The 19,984-nt window shown below is 36.1% G+C and overlaps 1 long non-coding RNA gene across 1 annotated transcript; it reads right to left on the reverse strand.

Annotated features, from left to right (window-relative positions):
* Positions 1–12,579: 12,579 nt before the first annotated feature.
* On the reverse strand, positions 12,580–19,623 carry LOC148118182 (uncharacterized). The gene is made up of 3 exons (XR_015736400.1): positions 19,138–19,623; positions 15,656–15,786; positions 12,580–12,662 (listed from the first exon to the last, which is right to left on the reverse strand). It is a non-coding gene; the product is annotated as an uncharacterized LOC148118182 (long non-coding RNA).
* Positions 19,624–19,984: the final 361 nt, after the last annotated feature.

Genomic DNA, 19,984 nt, shown 5'->3' on the forward strand with positions numbered 1-19,984 from the left:
ATTTACGCCCCTCCTCCCAACGCCCTCCCACTCCCCCCCTCCCTCTTCTCCTCCCTCTTTGTCCCCAACGGCAATTTGATCATTATTGGAGGAAGAGAACAGCTAAGAAAACCATCTTAAAAACTTCTTGATTACAGTAAAACCAAGGAGATGGCGAATGTCCAGAACATAAGACAACTACTTGGTGATTGTGTATATTATTCAAGAATGCTCTGTGAAGAGGTCATATTTGTAACATACGTAAGTGAAATTGTTAGTACTGTGATAATTTTTCACAAGAGTATAATTAGTAAAAATGGATGTTTGCCATGAAGAAATCCTTCCCATCTACAGCAGCCCACTAAATAAAAATAGATACTCACGTAAGAGTGGAACTTCTTGATTACCTCTTCCATATACGGTGAGATACTGTCTGGCTTGAACTGATATCAGTCTTCAGCATTCAGTTTTAGATGTTGTGAGTTTATGTGTTCAGCTGTTTTGTCATGCCCAGAAAACACCGTTACAATGAAGATGTCTACTATCTCTGCTAATTTGAGACAGAACTTCCCAATTGACTACAATTTTCCAAGAAGTTTAGCTCAGTAGAGAAAAAAATATATATACATGTCTGTCACTTTTCCTCATAACCTGTAATACCCTGGGAATAACTGTCCATACTCTCCCCTGAACTTGATCTTTACATGGGTATTGTATGAAGGAAAGTTGGGTGCTCATATCTATAAGGTACATGTGTAGCTGAATAACTAACTCTCTGTCCTGCACATTTTAATATGAAAAAAAAAGAAAACCATGAATGAATTCTAAGGATCACAAGGCTACTCAATTTATGTAAACCTTTAATTTTCTTCTACCTCATTTCTGAAGCAGCCCTTTGAATCCTCCTAGAGTTTCAATCTTAGATTTCTGAATACTGGAAGAAAATCTAAGAAAATGGGAGCTTTCTGTGCTCTTCCCCTGAGAGCACCAAACATATAATGGGACAAGAGAGGCACAGAGAACTCTGATGTACATTCCTTGCCACACATGGCCCAACCATTTGTCACAGGGCACAGCTACATTCAATTTGCATTCCAGTAAGACCAGTTTTAGAATATCTTACAATATCACAAGTTTAGAGAGAGAGAGAGTCTACTATGTTATTCAGTTTTCCAACTGGTCTACTCCTTGCCACCATGTTATGTTGAGGTCCAAACTGCAGATAACAGTTTATATCTGTTAGATAAACAGTTATAGTTTATCTAACAGCTATAAAACTCCTAGGTAAACATCATGATTTTACTACCTTTCCTTAAGCATCATATATATGTGTGTGAAAGCCATTTAAATAAAATCTCTTTGCACTAGGCATGACAATGCCCATCTAAGCACATTATTACACCAAATAAGAGTCTAGAGTACAATATATCTTCTCATTCCAATGGCTAATGACATTTCATATTCCTCTCTTCAATGGAAAACTATTGCCTAGACTATCAGTTAAATACTCTCCATGAGTTCAAAATTCCATGTTTTTATGACATCAAGCATAGAGAAACTGAGCTGCTTCCTACTAGAAGATTCACTATTACTAACAGCATTACTTGTGTGGAATGTGCTCTGAATGCTCTTGAAATAAAAAAGAAATCATCAGTATCACTCAGTTACAAACCCTGAAATTTGTAGTAGTGGCATCCTTAGAAGCATACTGCTACAATTATGGTGTCAAAATTATGGGAGTAATCAAGAACTTCATGATTGGATTTAAGGGTCATTCCATAATTAGGAACATATAGCTGATATTGCTGATGTAGCCAAGAACTTGAGAATAGAAAGTTCTAGAGATAAACTTAGGTTAAACATAATATTATTATTTTGCTAAAGGAAAATATAAAGTAACTCCTGAGGTCATGGATCAGAATATCACTTAATTCTCATCAGAGAAGCTTATTCTTATAGTACATGGGAAGTATATTAGAGACTTGTGACTCGACAAAGTGTAATAATATTGATCCTTCGGACACCTAAAAAGGAGTCTTCATGCCTAAATGATCTATGCAGAAGAGGAGGTTTAAAGATTGTCAGAGCCAGAGATTCCATAACATGACACATAAACATGAGACTACACAGAGTATAAGGCAGTACACATATGATCCTAACAGGTTCAAACTAGGCAAATGTCCCTACAGTGAATAGAGGGAGTGGGAACCCATCACAAGGCTCACAGGCATCCACTGGTGAAGGAGAAATAAGTTTTCGTCCATGGAGTGTCATTGAGGTTATAAATTACAATCAATGGCAGCAACCATGCTCAGAAGTAATTAGCAACAAAGAAAGTACTCCATGATTTGTTTTGGAATATGTATGGAAGTTTTGGTTGTCTGTGTTTTGTTAGTTTTTCGCGTTAGAGATTTTGTTGGATTCGATTCTCTGTCTCTCTCATTTTCTCTACCTCTCTTAATATAGGAGGTGGGTGATATGTGAACATAGAGAGACAGAAAAGGGGAAACTGGGAAGGCAAAGGCATGTATAAGAAACATGAAATTGGACAGATAGACAGATAGAAAATATTTGGGAGGCGTTCAATGTGGGAATATGATTTAAATATACTGTATGAGAAAAATAAATGAAAATTGAAAAAAATATACATGTTAGTTTACACCAATGGTTCTCAACCTTCCTCCTGCTGTGATTACCTAATGCAATTCCTCTTGTATTGTTGGGTGACCCCCAACAATAAAATTATTTTCATTACTACTTCGTAAGAGTAGGTTTGCTACTTTTAAGACTCACAAGGTAAATATCTGCATTTAACCTATGAAAGGGTGGATTTGATCAAAACTTGACATGCCATGCTTTGTTTATCCCCATGGGAGGCCTTACCTCTTCTGAATGGACACAGAGAGGACTGGATGAGGTGAGGGGTAGAGGGAAGGAGGGAAAAGGAGCAAGAGAAGAGGAGAGAAAGGAAAGTGTGTTTGGTATTTAAAATAAAAATTAATATAGCCTGATGTAGGATTCCCCTCTGTATGTTGTGAATAAAGGACTGTTTTGGGCCTGCACAGGAAACTGAGGTAGGTTGGGAAAGACAGGCTGAATGCTGGGAGAAAGAGGCAGAATGAGAGAGAAGCATTGTTGCACCCACCAGAGTCAGACAGAATTTTAGCCGGTAAATCACAGCCACGTGGCAATACACAGATTAATAGAAATGGGTTAAATTAATATTTAAGAGTTAGCCAATAAGAAGCTAGATCTAATGGGCCAAACAGTGAATTAATTAATACAGTTCTTGTTTGATTATTTCAAAGCCTCAGCGGGAAACAAAAAGCGGCCTTCTCCTACAATAGCATGTAGTTGAGTACTTACAATATTCACAAGTCCATTTAACCACATGTGATTATGTTATGGCCCATCACAATATATTATGTCTTTATGTCTACCACAACTTATAGACAGAAACTGATTGGATTATCTAGGGAAATGGTAGATTTTAGCCCTAGTCAAGCAATACACCCAAGTACCATGGAGTGTATTACAGTTTCATAGTGGTAAAGAAATAATTTAATAATTATATATTTTAAAAGAAAAATCATGAAACTCTATTCTAAACTTTAAGGTTTGATAGTGGAAAATAAATATGTATTTTTTTATTGTGGAATCACATAACTTAATTAATCCTCTTGAATATGCATATAATTTCTTTTCCTAATTTCACTAGACATGAATTCTTTCCCAGTATCCACTAATGTTCCATTCCAACTTCACAAGCTCTCTACTTTAATGCACACTCAGTCCATTCAGAGCTGCCTGTGTGTGCATAGATGGGTGAAAATGTACAAGAGCATGAACTGGCTCTCAGGGCAAGTCTCTCTGTATAAACTAACTCTCCTCCTGAAATCAATCGAATCCCACTAGCCTCTCAGATGTGTGTTTGGCTTCAACACATAAACCCTTGACTTTGGTGAGATTTGGATGATTACTTCTCAGTATGTAGCCCCAGATATTGAGAGTTTGTTTGTGTTCAAATGTGCTATACAGTCCTGCAAATACTGTATCAGCACAGAGGTGTACTATCTCTTGCTCTTTGGGATATCATTTAACACTGGGCTGAATTTGACCATGTTATCTAGGCTATCTGGGTAGCAAGATCCAAAGGTGTCTCTGTCTCTAAACCTGAAGTTCCATGATGGCATGCCAACACCACTATGTCTGTTTATAATATGGAAACAAGAAATAAACCATGGATGATCGTAAGTGTAAGGTAAGCACAGGGATGACTGAGCACTCTTGCTAGTCCTTCATTTTTTTAACTAAAACAACCAATAAAGTCCACAAAACCTTCCAGATACTCGTTACATGTAACTAGCAAATTTTCTTCCACCTTATCTCTGACGTTGCTCTGTGAGATACTCCTTTAGTGTTGATTTCAGTTTTTCATACATGACTGAAATCTCAGGAAATGGGAAAGAGTCTATGCTACTCCCCTGTGAAGCGCACACATGTATGGTTCACCTGCACATGCCTTCAAACATTAACCAAGCCTTGTCAAACCAAGCCTTGTCAGTTCCTTGTCTATATTCATTCAACCTTCCAGGACTCTCCAAACTTCTTTCTTTTTTAGATCAGTAATCTGTCTGCGCAGAGTTCTATTGTTCAATAGGATTGTCATTCAGCATTTTATTGAATTTGTCAATATGGTTAGTTGGGGAGATTGATAAGTAAGTCTTCCAAAATATAATACAGAAAACATTTATACCAATTGGAATGAAATAAGTATATACTAAGGGCTATTGCACTCACCTGCCCACCTATAATTCATCCTAGTGTTTTATTGGTGGTTACAATGCTTTCCAGCACCCTCACCTCTACTGGAATGGTATTCCTTTCCTTCTTTTGGTTCTCTCTAGGTTTCTGCTTCCTTTCTTGCCTGTTTCTTTATTTCCATGTCTTTTCTGTCTTACTTTCATTGTTTTTTTGTATTTTACAAATCTGGTAACAAAAGTTTGAAGAACCTCAGAAAGTAGCTTTCTCTTTCAAAAATCAAAATAAAACCACAAAAAGTGATTTTACCAAGAAAACCGAAAAAACTATGGCTCTTGGTGGGGAAAAAAGTAGATAAATACAGAAGGACAAAATAACAATATGAATGTCTGAAGAGTCACAAGGAATCACAAAATCAATTATTTATGTAAAAACTACATATATAAATACAATATATGAATATATGTGCATATATATGAATATACATGTGTGTGTGTGTGTCTGTATGTGCGTGTGAACTTTTCTAATTTGTGCTGGCTATAAAATTTCTGGTAACATATGTTTTTCTTTTTTTCCTCTAGGATCAGAGTTCAGACGTAGCAAGAGACAAGGCAGTATATAGGTATGCTGATATGTTGTTAGACCTGAATAAAATAACTATTCATAGATCCTATAAATTTAATTCAGTTGTATGCAAGCAAAATCTCACTTACTTTGGGGAAGATGACTATACTGCCAAAATGTGTCATTGAATAATGTGTAAATCCTCTTATTTTATGAATGTATGTATGCATTTCCATCCATGAGTACACATGAAGGCACAGATATTATATTCTACTCATACTGATGAAATATGCACCAGTGAAATATCAATAACATAACATTAAGCAATTAATACTTTCTGGTTACATATTTTGATTAATAATGAATGGATTGTTACAATTATAAATTATGTTATTGCCAATTATCAAAATTTTGTGTTGTTTCTACATATATTTGAATATCAACTTACCTATTATTGTGAAATGATTACATTATACTCACAATTTTTCTGCCTCCTCGATCTTCCTCAAGATGTTCCATCAAATTATCCATTCTTTGCATCGAATCTTTAATGATCATCTCCTTAATGAAAATCAAATACCGTACTTGAACTTCAAAATTGACTCTCTTGGTCCAAACTCCCTTGGATCTGTGTATAAATACACATCATATAATTCTTAGATATAATATGATCATCTGAATACTTTTATACCTCTGTCAAACCACATTGAAAGGTGTTCAATAAATCTGTGGATACTAGTAAGGCTTTAGTATCTTGATGTGGGAAGAATTTTTAAATATATCTCGCTTCTATTGGCTAATGAATAAAGCTGTTTTGGCCAGTGGCTAAACACGATAAGCATGGTAGGAGGGAAAGCTAAACTCAATGATGGGAAAAAGAACACAGAGTCAATGAGAAGCCATGTTGCCAGCTGCAGGAGACAGACACCTCTACCTCCATTGGAGCATACCAAAACTTTGCCAGTAGGCTAAAACCTCATGGTAATGCACAGATTAATGGAGATCGCTTAGTTTTGCCAGTAGGCTAAAACCTCATGGTAATGCACAGATTAATAGAGATCGGTTAGTTTAGGATATAACAGCTAGTGAAAAATATGCCTAAGCTATTGTTCAACATTACTGCAAATAATATAACTTCTGTGTGATTACTTCAAGTCAGGGTGGTCAGGAAATGAACTAGCAGCCTCCACCAACAGATTGGCCTGCCAAAGTGGTCTGAGACATTTCGGGCTGATGCCTACCACCTACTTGGGTCTGGATGCTTTTGTGCCCACTCAGTATAGGGAGGAAAGTGACTGAGACCATGACGATGGCTCATTGCTCCCTGCTTGGACCGGCAGCAGAATCAGGTATGGTAAGGGTGTATAGGCTGAGAGCATGGCAGATTCCCAGTACAATACACAGAGATATTTCCAGACCATGCAGTGTGCTGCATGATACATTTAGCTTTTACTCAGATAAAAAGGGTTTATATGTGCATGATTCTTCTCAGAGTTAAGATGCTGAGCACAGCTACTACCAGGAGGTCCCAGAGCTGGCAGTAATGGAACCTTTGCCATAGTGTAAGGCAGAAAGAGGTGGAGTCAGCATCAGGGCTGCTGCAATCACAATGCTAACTATTTTAAAGCACTCCCGATCAAAAAATAATTATAAATATACAATAAAGATATATTCAGATAAAAAAACCTTTAAATGGTTTATAGTGCTGGTAAATGTATGTAGGTTTGGGATTTAAAAAGTATAGACATCTATAAATAAAAATAGATTACAAAATAAAACAAAGTCTTTAAAATGATATAGTACAGACATTAATAAATTGAAAAAATAAAAAATAAGCCACATAAAAATAAAATATACACAGAAAGTTTAAATTATGTAAACTATTGTGTTTCATTAAATTTTTGACTATTAAAGAGCTAAGTACAGAGACATTTCCTTGTATGGGCTACTAAACAAAACCAACATATGTACTTTAAAGCTATCTTGACTTCAAAACTTGGGCCTAAGAAATGTCACTTTGAAAAAGAGATTCTACTTTTGTTTCCATAGAGGATAAGAACCTGTGAATTCCTTCCAGATTAATGTGGTCTGATCAAACAAGGAACACTAAAACAATGACCCAGATATTCCAACATCCATGATGGCTTCAGGACTGCTGGCTGAGATGGACATATCACACAGGATACCCCATGACAAACATGATTAACAGTACCACTAATCGGTAAAAAGTACTCTAGACAACAATGCCCTAATTCCCTAAATAATTGTTTATACATGTTTGTTTACATTTAAAGGGGGATATGCTATAGATATGAATACTTTGCAATGGTATGGATCTTGGTCAATTGATACAAATTTAAGGTCAATTTTGTTTTACTATGTATATATATATATATATATATATATATATATATATATATATATTTCTGCTCATTATTAACATATAGTGTTTGTATGTAAATCTCATTTAAATTCAATGGATGTTTAAAAAATACAGGTTAATAGATAATTATCTGTAATGGTCAAGATTGTATTCATGTTAGTTAGGTTTTCTAGATGTACAGAGGTATATTTCAGATGGACAGTTATTCTTCAAATCTCACAAAGACTAAGATAATATGGCATTTAAAATGTTTTAAGAACTTAGCGTTTTCATGACAATGAGACACATCTGCTTCTGACAGCACCAATTACTTCGAGAGAAAGATGGACATCATGGAGGCTCTTGTGGAGACATTTGAGCAAGAAACTGCTCTTCTATGAATTATTTGATTGGACTTTCAGGACCCACAGAAAAATGACTGCTAAAGCTGCGTAATAAAAGTGAGACAGTCCTTTGGGGTTCCTGCTGCATGAAAGAGTCTACCAGACATTCTCAGGGACACAGAAGAGAGTGACTGACAAACTGCCAATGTAGGTAAAACTGTACTTAAAATGTCCTACTTCAGGAAAAAGTTTGCTGGATACCAAGAGTCAGCAGGCTGAAGATGTGTGCCCCCAACACTACAGAAGAAGTTTGAGTGACTGTCCAGGCAGCAAAGATGTCTCTGTCAATTCTCGAGTTACAGTGCACTTCCAGTTTACGTTGGTAACACTTTATCCTTCTGGAGTCTTTGATATAATTAAAAATAAATACAGTTATAGTTTTCCTTAGGTTTGGTTAAAAAAATAAAGTAAATATAAATATTGTAACTATAATTCTTGCTTGATACCTGTTTTGTTATATGTAATATATTATGTCAAAGTTAAATACTTCCTTTTCATTTAGACAAAAAAGGGAAATGGTGTAAGAAGTCCTTTTGTATATGTACTGCTTTAATTAGTTAATGAATAAAGTTGTTTTGGTCAGTGGCTTAGCAGAATAGAACGAGGCATAAAAACTAAAATTAATTCTGGGAGAAGGAAGGCATAGTCAGTGAGAAGTCATGTAGCCACTGGGGGAGATAGACACGTCCTCTGGAGCCTGTAGAAAATTTGACAGTAGGCCACGACCTCTTTGTGATGCACAGATTAAAGGAAATTGGTTAGTTTAGGATAGAACAGCAAGCTAAAAATAAGCTAAAGCTATTGACTAAACAATATTACAAATAATATAGTTTCTGTGTGATTATTCTGAGTCAGGGTGGTCAGAAAATGAACTAGTAACCTCTCCCAACAGTATCCCAGCATATAAATGAGCATGTCTAGGAATGTTGTATGATCCTAATTGTGCATTACTAGTTAAGGATAATTAGTGCCATGATCTAAGATTCAAAGAGAAAACAAATATTTCAGTATTGTTTATTTCTGAGTGTCATTTATTTCAGTTGATCAAACAATCCTGACCTCACGTTATTTCTTTGCCAGAGATCTCCTAAGAAATGAAAACAGCAAGACAACAAAACAGAAGAGCAAATACAGGGAACAAACGATAATTGTGTAAAAAATATGTAATCTTGAAATTTGTGGGCAAATCAATGGATCTAGAAAACATCATACTGAGTGAGGTAGCCCAGACCCAGAGAGACAAACATAGTATTTACTCACTCATAAGTGGCTTTTAGACATAAAGCAAAAAATAAAGCCTACAATACACAATCCAGACAATATAGACAACAAAGAAGACTCTAAGAGAGACATATATGGATCTAATCTACATGGGAAGTAGAAAAAGACAAAATCTCCTGAGTAAATTGGGAGCATGGGGGATCATGGGAGAGGGGAGGAGGGAAGAAGGACAGGAAAGGCAGGGAATGAAAAAATATAGTTCACAGTTCAATTATGTTAAGGTGGAACTCAGTTTCCCAGGAATCCTCAGAAATTATGTTAACAGTCTCTCAGACCCTTTGCAAAACCTCTCCTTCTCAAGACCAAACACTAAAAATGATAGGATTTCCAATGTGCAGTGCTCCAGGCAGTGATTTACACTGGTAGTAGAATGGTATGTACTGTCTCATTATAGGATACCAGGTAAACATGGTTGAGAGTACTCCGAAATATAGAAAGATTATAGCACAGATATTTCATGGGAGGGAAATTTATATTACCTAAACAAGTTGTGAATTAAAATCCTCCCAGATAAAATGATAAGGACCCAGCAATTCCACTCTTGGGAATATACCCATGAGATGCCCTATTATACTACAAAAGCATTTGTTCAACTATGTTCATAGCAGCACTATTTGTAATAGCCAGAACCTGGAAACAACCTAGGTGCCCCTCAACAGAAGAATGGTTAAAGAAGGTGTGGAACATATATACATTACAGTTTTACTCAGCGGTAAAAAACAATGACATCTTGAATTTTGCATGCAAATGGATGGAAATAGAAAACGCTTTACTGAGTGAGGTAACCCAAACCCAAAAAGAGGAATATGGTATGTACTCACTCATAAGTGGACTCTAACCATAATTAAAGGTCTTTGAGCCTATAATTCGTGATCCTAGAGAAGCTAAATAAGAAGGTGAACCTAAAGAAAATCATGTAGTTATCTTCCTGGATATTGGAAGTAGACAAGATTGCCAGGCAAAACTTGGGTGCACGGGGTGGGAGTGGGGGGTGGATGTAAGGGGAGATGGGTAGAGAGAAGGGAGAAGGGGAGGATTCGGGAAAGCTTGGGGGAATGGGATGGGTGGGATGGAAGAAGAGTGGATATGGGAGCAAGGACGTAAATATCTTAATTAAGGGGGCCATTTTAGGGTTTGCAAGAGACTTGATTCTAGAGGGGTTCCTAGGTTCAAGGAGAGGTCCCCAGATTGTTCTTTGGGCAGCAGAGGAAAGAGTACCTGAACTGGCCCTGTCCCATAGCCACACTGATGAATATCTTGCATATCACCATAGAACCTTCATCTGACGATGATTGGAGATAGAGACAGAGACCCACATTAGAGCACTGGACATAGCTCCCAAGGTCCAAATGAGGAGCAGAAGGAGGGAGAACATGAGCAAGGAAGTCAGGACCACGAAGGGTGCATCTATCCCCTGAGACACGGGGACTGATCTAATGGGAGCTCACCAAGGCCAGCTGAACTGGGACTGATTGAGCATGTGATCAAAATGGACACTCTGAATGTGGCTAGCAACGAAGGCTGACTGAAAGGCTGGGGACAATGGCACTGGGTTTTGATTCTACTGCATGTACTGACTTTGTGGGAGCCTGGTTTGTTTGGATGGTCACCTTTATAGTCCTGGATGGAGGGGGGAAGACCTTGGACGTCCCACTGGGCAGGGAACCCTGATTGCTCTTAGGACTAGAAAGGGAGGGGGAGGTGGGGAGGGGGAGAGAAAAGGGAGGCGGGGAGGAGGTGGAAATTTTTTATAAATAAATAAATAAATTTAAAAAAAGAAAAATAAATAAATAAAATGATAAGGATTTGAGCTCAGTCACAGAATATTATTAGATATAAAAGGAAAAATTTAAAAGACTTAGCTGCAAAACTGTGAAAAATTCTAAATAAGGTCCAACCGAGAAGCAGAAGGAAGAACTTGAGCAGGGAGGGCAAGATCGGAGGGAACCTTCATCCGACAATGGATGGCGATGCAGACGGAGACCCACATTGGAGCACCGGACTGAGCCCTCCAAGGTCCAAAGGAGGAGCAGAAGGAGGAAGAACACGAAAAAGCAAATCAGAAAGGCAAGGGGAGCGATAACCCACTGATACAAGGCGACTGATCTAATGAGAGTTCACCAAGGCCAGTTGACTGGGACTGAAGGAGCGCTTGATCCAACCAGATTCTCTGGAGGAGGCTGGATTCTCTGAATGTGGCTGGCCCGAAGTCTTTCTAAAAAGTCATTGACAATGACTCTGGGACTTGTTTCCTCTGCATATTCTGGATTTTTGGGGATCCAGTCTGATTGGATACTCACCTTCCTGGTCCTGGAGGGAGCAGGGAAGAACTTGAACTACCCACAGGGCAGGAAACCCTGACTGCTCTTAGGGATGGAGAGGGAGGAGGAGAGGGAGTGGGGGGAGTGGGAGGGTGTTGGGAGGAGGGGTGAAAATGGAAACTTTTATATTTTAATAAACTTTGAAAAAAAAGAAAAAGGATTTACAGGAGAAATAGCTCAGGTAGCATAACACTTACACAGGTTTTGTTTGGGTTTGTTGGCAAGATTTCATTGCATATCTCATTGTAAAATTTTTCTCTATCATTCCTCTAGGAAAGAAAGATGGATAGAATATATTCATGGATGTGTGCATAAAACATTCCATTTCATTTTTAAACTTTAAGCTGTTTTTTTTTTTCAACACATCTCAAGAATCATTCATCTGAGATACTTTTAGTCAGGGACTTTTGGCAGATATTTGCATTGTTAATGATATGGCTAGCGTGGTGGTTACAGATTCAAGTTCTGTGGAGTCAGCTAGAAATCCCAGAGGACTTGAAATTAACTGTGTGGTATATTTTAATATATGAATGCTTCTAAATAAGTTTTCAAAGTTTTTCATCTTGACGAATTTCTTAATGTGATTCATTGATGGAACGTAGAAAGTCTCGATTTTGGGTTTACCAGGAATCTTTTAAACTCCTGTATTGACATTTGATGAATATCTGACCCATAACTTTTAACCTCTTTCATCCTGAATCAGTCTCATCTTCATAATGATAATATTAATGTCTCTATTAACTATGGAATGATTCATGAAATGTGGCCAAGACGAGCTGACCATGTAAGAGGGGCTCTTAGCGTGCATTTTATAATGACTTTTATAATGAACATCTAGAAAATAAAGATAGAATATGGAGATGGAAAATGAACTGAGAACTATAAGATCATGACACAAATTTGTTACCTATTTGGCTTGAAAAGGAGCTGTCATGAATGGAGGCATCAGACAGCATGGAGTTATTTCTTCCCAATCAGAAACTTTCCTTCCTGGACAGAGTGAGAAAACATGTAGAGATAGAGATTCATCAGACTTAGGAAACTCATAAAATTACAAGATGTAGGGAGTAATGCTGCTTTCATTGGTATTCACCCATGATTGGTTGGAACTTTTGGTGATGCAGGATGCCTTAATGGATCCATGCTCATGTGAGTAACCTCAATACACACCCTGGATCACCATACTAGAGTTTGGTAGCATTGTTATTGTGGTTTATCATTTGTACTTTATGTCTGGCTTGAAAATATCTTTGTTCACATCTGACCAGGAAACATAATGAAATTCAGAAGCACATTCAAATATAAAACTATCATTAACCAATGTATTCTATTACATATTCATTATCATAATTGGTATCCTAGTCATCGAAGGCTTCTCTACCTCTAAATATGAACTGTAGCAAATAAAACAGTTTCTTAACTGTTTAGATTTTATTGAACTATATATATATATATATATATAAACAATTTTTAAAAAAGGAAAAAAAATGAGCCTCCTGTAAGATAACCCTCTTTAAAATGATATGCAGGTAGGAGTAAAATGGTCTACTAGCAAAAAGCATGTACACTAAGAAATGAATAAATATTCTCCATCTCCTTTCGTAATGAATCATAAGATTAGCGATTGAAATAATTTTAAAAAAACCTACTCAAGCCTAATGCTAATGAATGCTTCTATCCTTTGAAAGTATGCAGTGTACCTTCTGGCAACATAAAGTATATTTAATAAGAAAGAACTATCTACTTGCACAAAAACCTAATTTCTCCATGTTTTTTGAAAAAAGTATTTGGCATTTTAGCCATTCCAACATGTAATAAAGTATAAATAATAAATTTACCATTATTAATTAATGTTTTAGGTGGGAGTATATGTGAACTCAAGATGGGTCATTGAACTAATTCCTGGAGGATTAATTGGTGGCATGCCTAAATGGGGAGCTTTTTTCTTCATGTATTGATTGCTTTTAAATTACTATCATATATGAACATATTTTAGGATGCTTCTACAGTGATAGGCATGAACAAAACTTTGAAATGTTCAGACCACTTACAACGGCAAAATTGATAAAATATTTGGACACAAAGTCCTATTCCTATAAGAAACATTTATGAAATTTACATCTGTTGAAAAATGGAAAATCAGATTTTTCAAATGGAGTCACTGAGAATATTAACCACCATCTAGGCCTGGCTCCACACCCAGGAGTAGTGGGCAAACATAGAATTAAATTCATGTTTATGATTTTTTTATAGTTTTTGTGTATGTGTTGTCATGACAGTTATTTTTTGTTAAGTTTTCTGTGTTTTTTTTTCATTTTTTTCTTTGAGAGAAAGAGGGAGAGAGAGAGAGAGAGAGAGAGAGAGAGAGAGAGAGAGCAGAAATGTACAGTATACATGAACAAGTAGGATTCCATACATGGAATAGCTACTGAGAAGGAAGAGAGAAAATCAGCAGTAGCTGAGGATGCATGCTGGAGTGCAAACCTTGTAAGGAACTGGACAAAAGGAAACAAATTCTGCTCTACACTGGAAATATGAAACAGTACTGTAAATTTAATTATTTCTAAAGTTGCCTTGTTCACTCTGTTTTGTGAAGTCTAAGGAATGAAGATCTAATAGACCACCTTGTCTTCTGTCATAAAAGAAGGCAATGCATCCTGTCTTGGAAACATAAATAACTCTGGTGGTTATAGATAAAAACAGTGAGCAAAAATCTTCTCTAAGATTTAGAATGCTGAGTAAAATAGAATGCATTACCGTTCCTTCAAAAGCTGATGAAAACACAAATCTACTTTTTTATGGTTTGGATCAATGATTTGCTGGATTCTAATGTCTATGTAAGATGTTCAGAGCTTGTTCTCAGTCAAAATTACTGTAGTGACATATTTATAACAATGATACATCTGAAAACCCTCTGTCAGTGTCTCTGGGGAGGGCTTCTCTAGAGTTGTGGCAGTTCACACATCCCATGCTATCAATCAGATTTAAATGTGATCTAACTAGGAGCTTAATCTCAAGCAAGATGAATGTAAACACACATCCCTTACAATATGGTGTCTGAAAACCATCTGTAAATGGGTCTCCTAGTGGGTCTCCTAGAGCTATAGTAGTTCATGCATTTCATTCTTATCAATGAGCTCTAACTACCATATAATTGGGAGCTTAATACTGTATAAGTAGACAGGTTTGTATATACAGTAACAAGGGATGTTCTGAAGAGTATGGAATGTGAACAAGATCTGTGGAATGATCAGACAGTCCATTCTATTGTGTGACTTCTTGATTCTCCTTTTCGTTTTCTCAAATGCAGAATCTTTATCCTTCTTTGTGCATCCTGGTCCTTGAATTGTCATGACTTCTGTCTTTCAGATACCCCAGGATTTTCCAAATGTTTGAAACAAGCTCTAAATAGTTAATTGTTTAAATCTGATAAAATGGTGGTGTCTTCCTGCTCATGCACTTTATTTGTAAGCATTTGTAAAATTAAGTGTGATGTGGAAGGAGAAAAGAGAAAAGGAGTTCTAATGGAGGGAATTGTGTTCCTGATCAGGAAAATCACTGAGCTGGATTTGGTGTGGTGAATAAACATGAAGGCCAAACTATCAAAATATCCAATTAGCCTCTCAGGTAGAATGATATTTTAATGTTCATCTGAAAAGAGATTCCACTAAATAAAATCTTCTTTAAACAATACTGAGATGTTATCTGGCAATATTAAGGTGGGAGATAGAAAGAGTTTCACAGATATTTAGTTCCCCATTGTTGAATTCCATTTAAACATGATATGTTGGTTTAAACTCCATTGCTGACAGTCCTAGGAATCTACATGGTAAATCTATGATTTTCAGTAATTTTATCAGTTTTCCTCAAGTGTCAACATCTTCCCCATTTTATTCATTACCAGAATATCTCATTGCACTGAATGCCAGATATGAAACATTTTTTCACAAAGAAGCAAGTGTCTTGATGGTTCAGACCCTCACATGTATTATCCATCATCCCGCCTGTGACTGTGTGACTGGCTTCTTGGTCCAGTAAGAGATGCGGACTTCCCTGCTTCCTTCCCCTCTTTGTGCTAGTGTGACCACATAAATGCTTCTACGGAGCATATAGCCTGTGATTGACATTACATAACTGTTTTTAATCTGAGCATATCTTTTAGCTATAATCAGATTCATATGAACCATACAACCACAAGTGTGCCATGACACCTACAGGCAGGTAACAGTTATTGCACCTGCTCCAGTTCAAACACCAACCACAGGTAAGATTTATAATTTTAAAATATAAATTATAAGTTTATAATTTAAAAGGGCAAGATGATGGACAAATTATGAATGCAAGAGTTCAATATCAGTTTTACTTATATCATGTATGTTGTTATGTAAGATTTATATGATTCCCTCCTACATCTCTCTATTAAATCTGAAGATTAGCTTTATCCTTCCTTTTTTTCTCCTTAAAAGCTTGATTTGATAATAGGGCCAAGAATGAGGCATTTTTAGAAAGGATACAGTCTTCATAGACTGATAACGACAAACTAAAAGAGAAAATCAGCTCTTTGGAAAAGGATACAACCAAGTTGACAAACAAAACCCAGTCAAATGAGGCACTTTTAGAAATTACACACTCCTTATCTATAAATCTATATTTAGTTGATAATGATAAAATAAAAGAGAAATTCAGCATTTGGGAGAAGAATACCACCAATTTGAAAATCTAAACCCAGACAATGAAAGAGGGTGCTGAGATATTGTCTGAGAGAATTTATATTGTTGAAGGTATTAACTGGATTCTGTCAAAGAGTTATAATTGATTGACTGATAGTATGTCTCTCCAGGAAGGCAATATGCATGCTATAAAAAATTATGTCCAAAGATGAGACATTATTTTTACTGGACAGACTTCTAACCTGGGAATCCTCAATGAGGGCATTAGAACAGAACACTGGACAGGACATCCAGACTCTACAAAAGACAGCGGTAAAAAAAAAAAAATTGAAAAGATTGACAAATTTATCAAATTTGATGAGCAAAGACTAAAGGTATAAAGACAAAATTTAGCCTCATCAGTATGTACTAAACTCCAGGATAGTTTACCCAGAGTTTTACCTGCTTTTCTGATGATATCATCAGAAAGAACATCTGGCACCAAATACCCTAAGGTAGTCAAAGAATATACATGAGAGTCCATACGTATGACTGATCTAAGGGATATTAAACAAACAATTGTATCTTATGGAATACATTCATACTTCATTGGGGAAATGGTCAAAATATGGGCTTCATGCAACAAAGCACTGCCATAATAAAGGATTCAGTTAATCTTAGCAGTCCTAGAAAATGGATCTCAGTTACTTTGGAAGTGTTAGTATAGAGAAGAAGCAAAAATTTTCAAGCCACAAGAAAAAGCATAAGGACCTGAGACTTCCAAAAATCAAATTCTGGGCGAGAGACTTACTCTGATCTTCAGGATCAGGCTCTTTACAATGAACACATGCCCCTATGTACCACAGGAGCTTTAAATGCTTGGAAATGGATTCAGGAACTAAAAATAGAATTGAATCATAAATATGTATACCCTGAAGTGGGTGATATGCTCTATAAGTACCAGTGTCATTTTGTGAAGCAATCTTTGTGGGTAGGAAACCCACCTTGAGGGAGGTTTAAAGGGGGAAGGGGAGAAGCAGGGAGCGGAGCAGAGAAAAATGTACAGCTTAATAAAAATCAATAAAAATATGCATATCTAATCACATATAACTTTGGTAACTTTATTAAATAAACAATTTGGAGAAAATATTTCATTATCTATCCCAATTAGGTGAGAAGAATAGGTAGTACCTAACTCACTTTCTATTCTAACTTGCATTACCAAAACTATCTCTTAATGTATCTGAACCATATATATATATATATTATATATATATTATATATATTATATATATAATTTACAACTTTTTAGTAAATGTCTTTTCTGAATCTTGTGAGAAGGGAAAAAATAACTATAACTATCTCAACCTCATTTACCTCATAGAACAAAGAAGGAAGGAATATTAACTGAGTAAGCAGGAAGTGCAAATTTTCTTACCTGTTTTCTTCCTCCAATAAAGAGAAAGCTACCCTAATTATTTTCTTAGTTATACCCTTATGAAAATTTATCACAGTAATAACAACTTCACTTTCATATGTTAAAAATGTCACCTCTGCACATAGCATGTATGAATAGTATCAGCAAAAAGCTGTCTTGTGTTATGGACATTTGTCATTTCCTAACTTTTTTTGTGGTCTCTTGGATAGACACACCTCTGGGACACTCTCTTTTCTGCCTTTCAATATCGCTCATTTTGTGATCAATAAAAATGTAATGCTCCTTTCTTTTCCTTGTATTATTTTTTAATGTGTCCATATAACTGGATCTGACAGATAAGCAAATAAATTAATATAGAAAAGGTTGTATAGTTGAATTTCAATTTATTTTAATAAATATGGGTTGCTTTACGATTAGAGACTAAAACAGCCCCATGGGTCAGCCTTACAGACCAGGCAGTGGTTACACACACCATTAATCAAGTAACCACACTAGTTGCCATAAAAGGGGGAAAGGGGGAAGTGTACCTTTAATCACAGTGGTCTTTAATACCAGCCCCAGAAAGGATTATAAAATGGGACCAGACAGCTCTCTGACACAGTTTCATTCTGAGATTCATGGAGGCAGGATCCCCATTTCAAACAGAAGTCAATGTAAAAGTCAATGGCTGGTTATTTTGCATCTCAGATCCTTAGATTAAACCCCAGTTTCTTTCTCTGAGCTCTTCTTAATCATTCTTTAAGGATGCAAAGTTTGAAAAGAGGTTTTTCTGAGTAATGGTTAATGTGATAAAGAACTGTTGAGTAAATATATGAAAATTTCAAAAATTAAATCAGATAAAATTTACAAAATAATAAAAGGTCACATGTCAATTTTTGATTGATTGTGCTTGAAAACTGTAATCCCTGTGATGTGTGTGTGTCTGTAGGAGCTGATATGATTTAAGGGTGCATGTCTTTGAGTACCTAAAGATGATCACACTCAGACTACTCTATGGCTACTGTCCAAACTCTCTCAAAAATTCCATTATCATTAGTGAAAGCAGGTATTTCTTAGGACGCCACGTTTCATAGGAAAATTATAAAAGCTCAGCAACATACAATCCTAAGACAAAATATTAATGTGAGTTTATATATAAATTAAAAATTAAGCTTAAAATAATTTAATTATATTCAAAAATTGAAATATTAGGAATTTCAGAATACAGAAACAATTATTAGAATAATGTAGTGAATATATAGAGAATTATTTCAAACTTACCATACATCAGCATCCATTTAACTATAGCTTAACTTTTTATAAAACAAGAGTGTAAGTATCCCTGACTCTATACTGGATAGAAAAGTTCTTCCCATGGGAATATAGACAAACCCCTTACCTTGCTTCATCTCAAATACTGGAGTTTCCAGACCGGCTAGAATAAACAAGTGTATTAGACACACATTAGAAATATGTACCTGAAAAGAGAATTAGATTAGAACATACAGTATGCGTGGTTCTTGATGAAAGCAGAATGGAAACAATGGGGATGCTACATTTATAGCTCTCTGCTCTCAGACAGTCATTTGGTACAAGAAAAGAGAAACTTTTCAGAGTCCCATTAATACCTGAAAGCAAATGAATGATGTGCTTCATGCAGATTGGAGTCTCGCTGCACATACAAACCACTCTTAAGAAAGGATTCAATGCCCAGCAGTAGGTGGCACACATACAGGGCACTAAATGGCAATTTTGGAAATTCGTTGTCTTGTAATGATTGTCAGCAATTTATTATCCTCATATGTCCTTTGCCTATATGTAAAGGTTTATGGTTATGGGTGTTGTAAAGAGACGCTTGTTTGTTTCCTGGTTGCCCAGCCCCAAAATAATCACACAGAAACTTTATTATTTAAATCACTGCTTGGACCATTAGTTTCTTATTGGCTAACTCTTACATATTAATTTAACCCATCTCCATTAATCTGTGAAACACCACAAGGTCATAGTCTAACAGCAAAGTTTCAGTGTGTCTGTTTCCAACAGTAGCTCCATGGTTCTAACTCAGCCTCCATTCTCTCAGCATTCAGTTTAGTTTTCCCCTGCCTACCTCTGTTCCATCCTATCAGGCCAAGCCAGTTTCTTTATTAACCAATGGTATTCACAGCATACAGAGGGGAAAGCCACATCATTTATGTATTTGTGGCATTTATATTTGCATGAACATATGTGTATTTCCATTTATGTGC

This window comes from Myodes glareolus, chromosome 24 (genome assembly GCF_982192425.1).
Source record: "Myodes glareolus chromosome 24, mMyoGla1.1, whole genome shotgun sequence".
Classification (NCBI taxonomy): Eukaryota; Metazoa; Chordata; class Mammalia; order Rodentia; family Cricetidae; genus Myodes; species Myodes glareolus.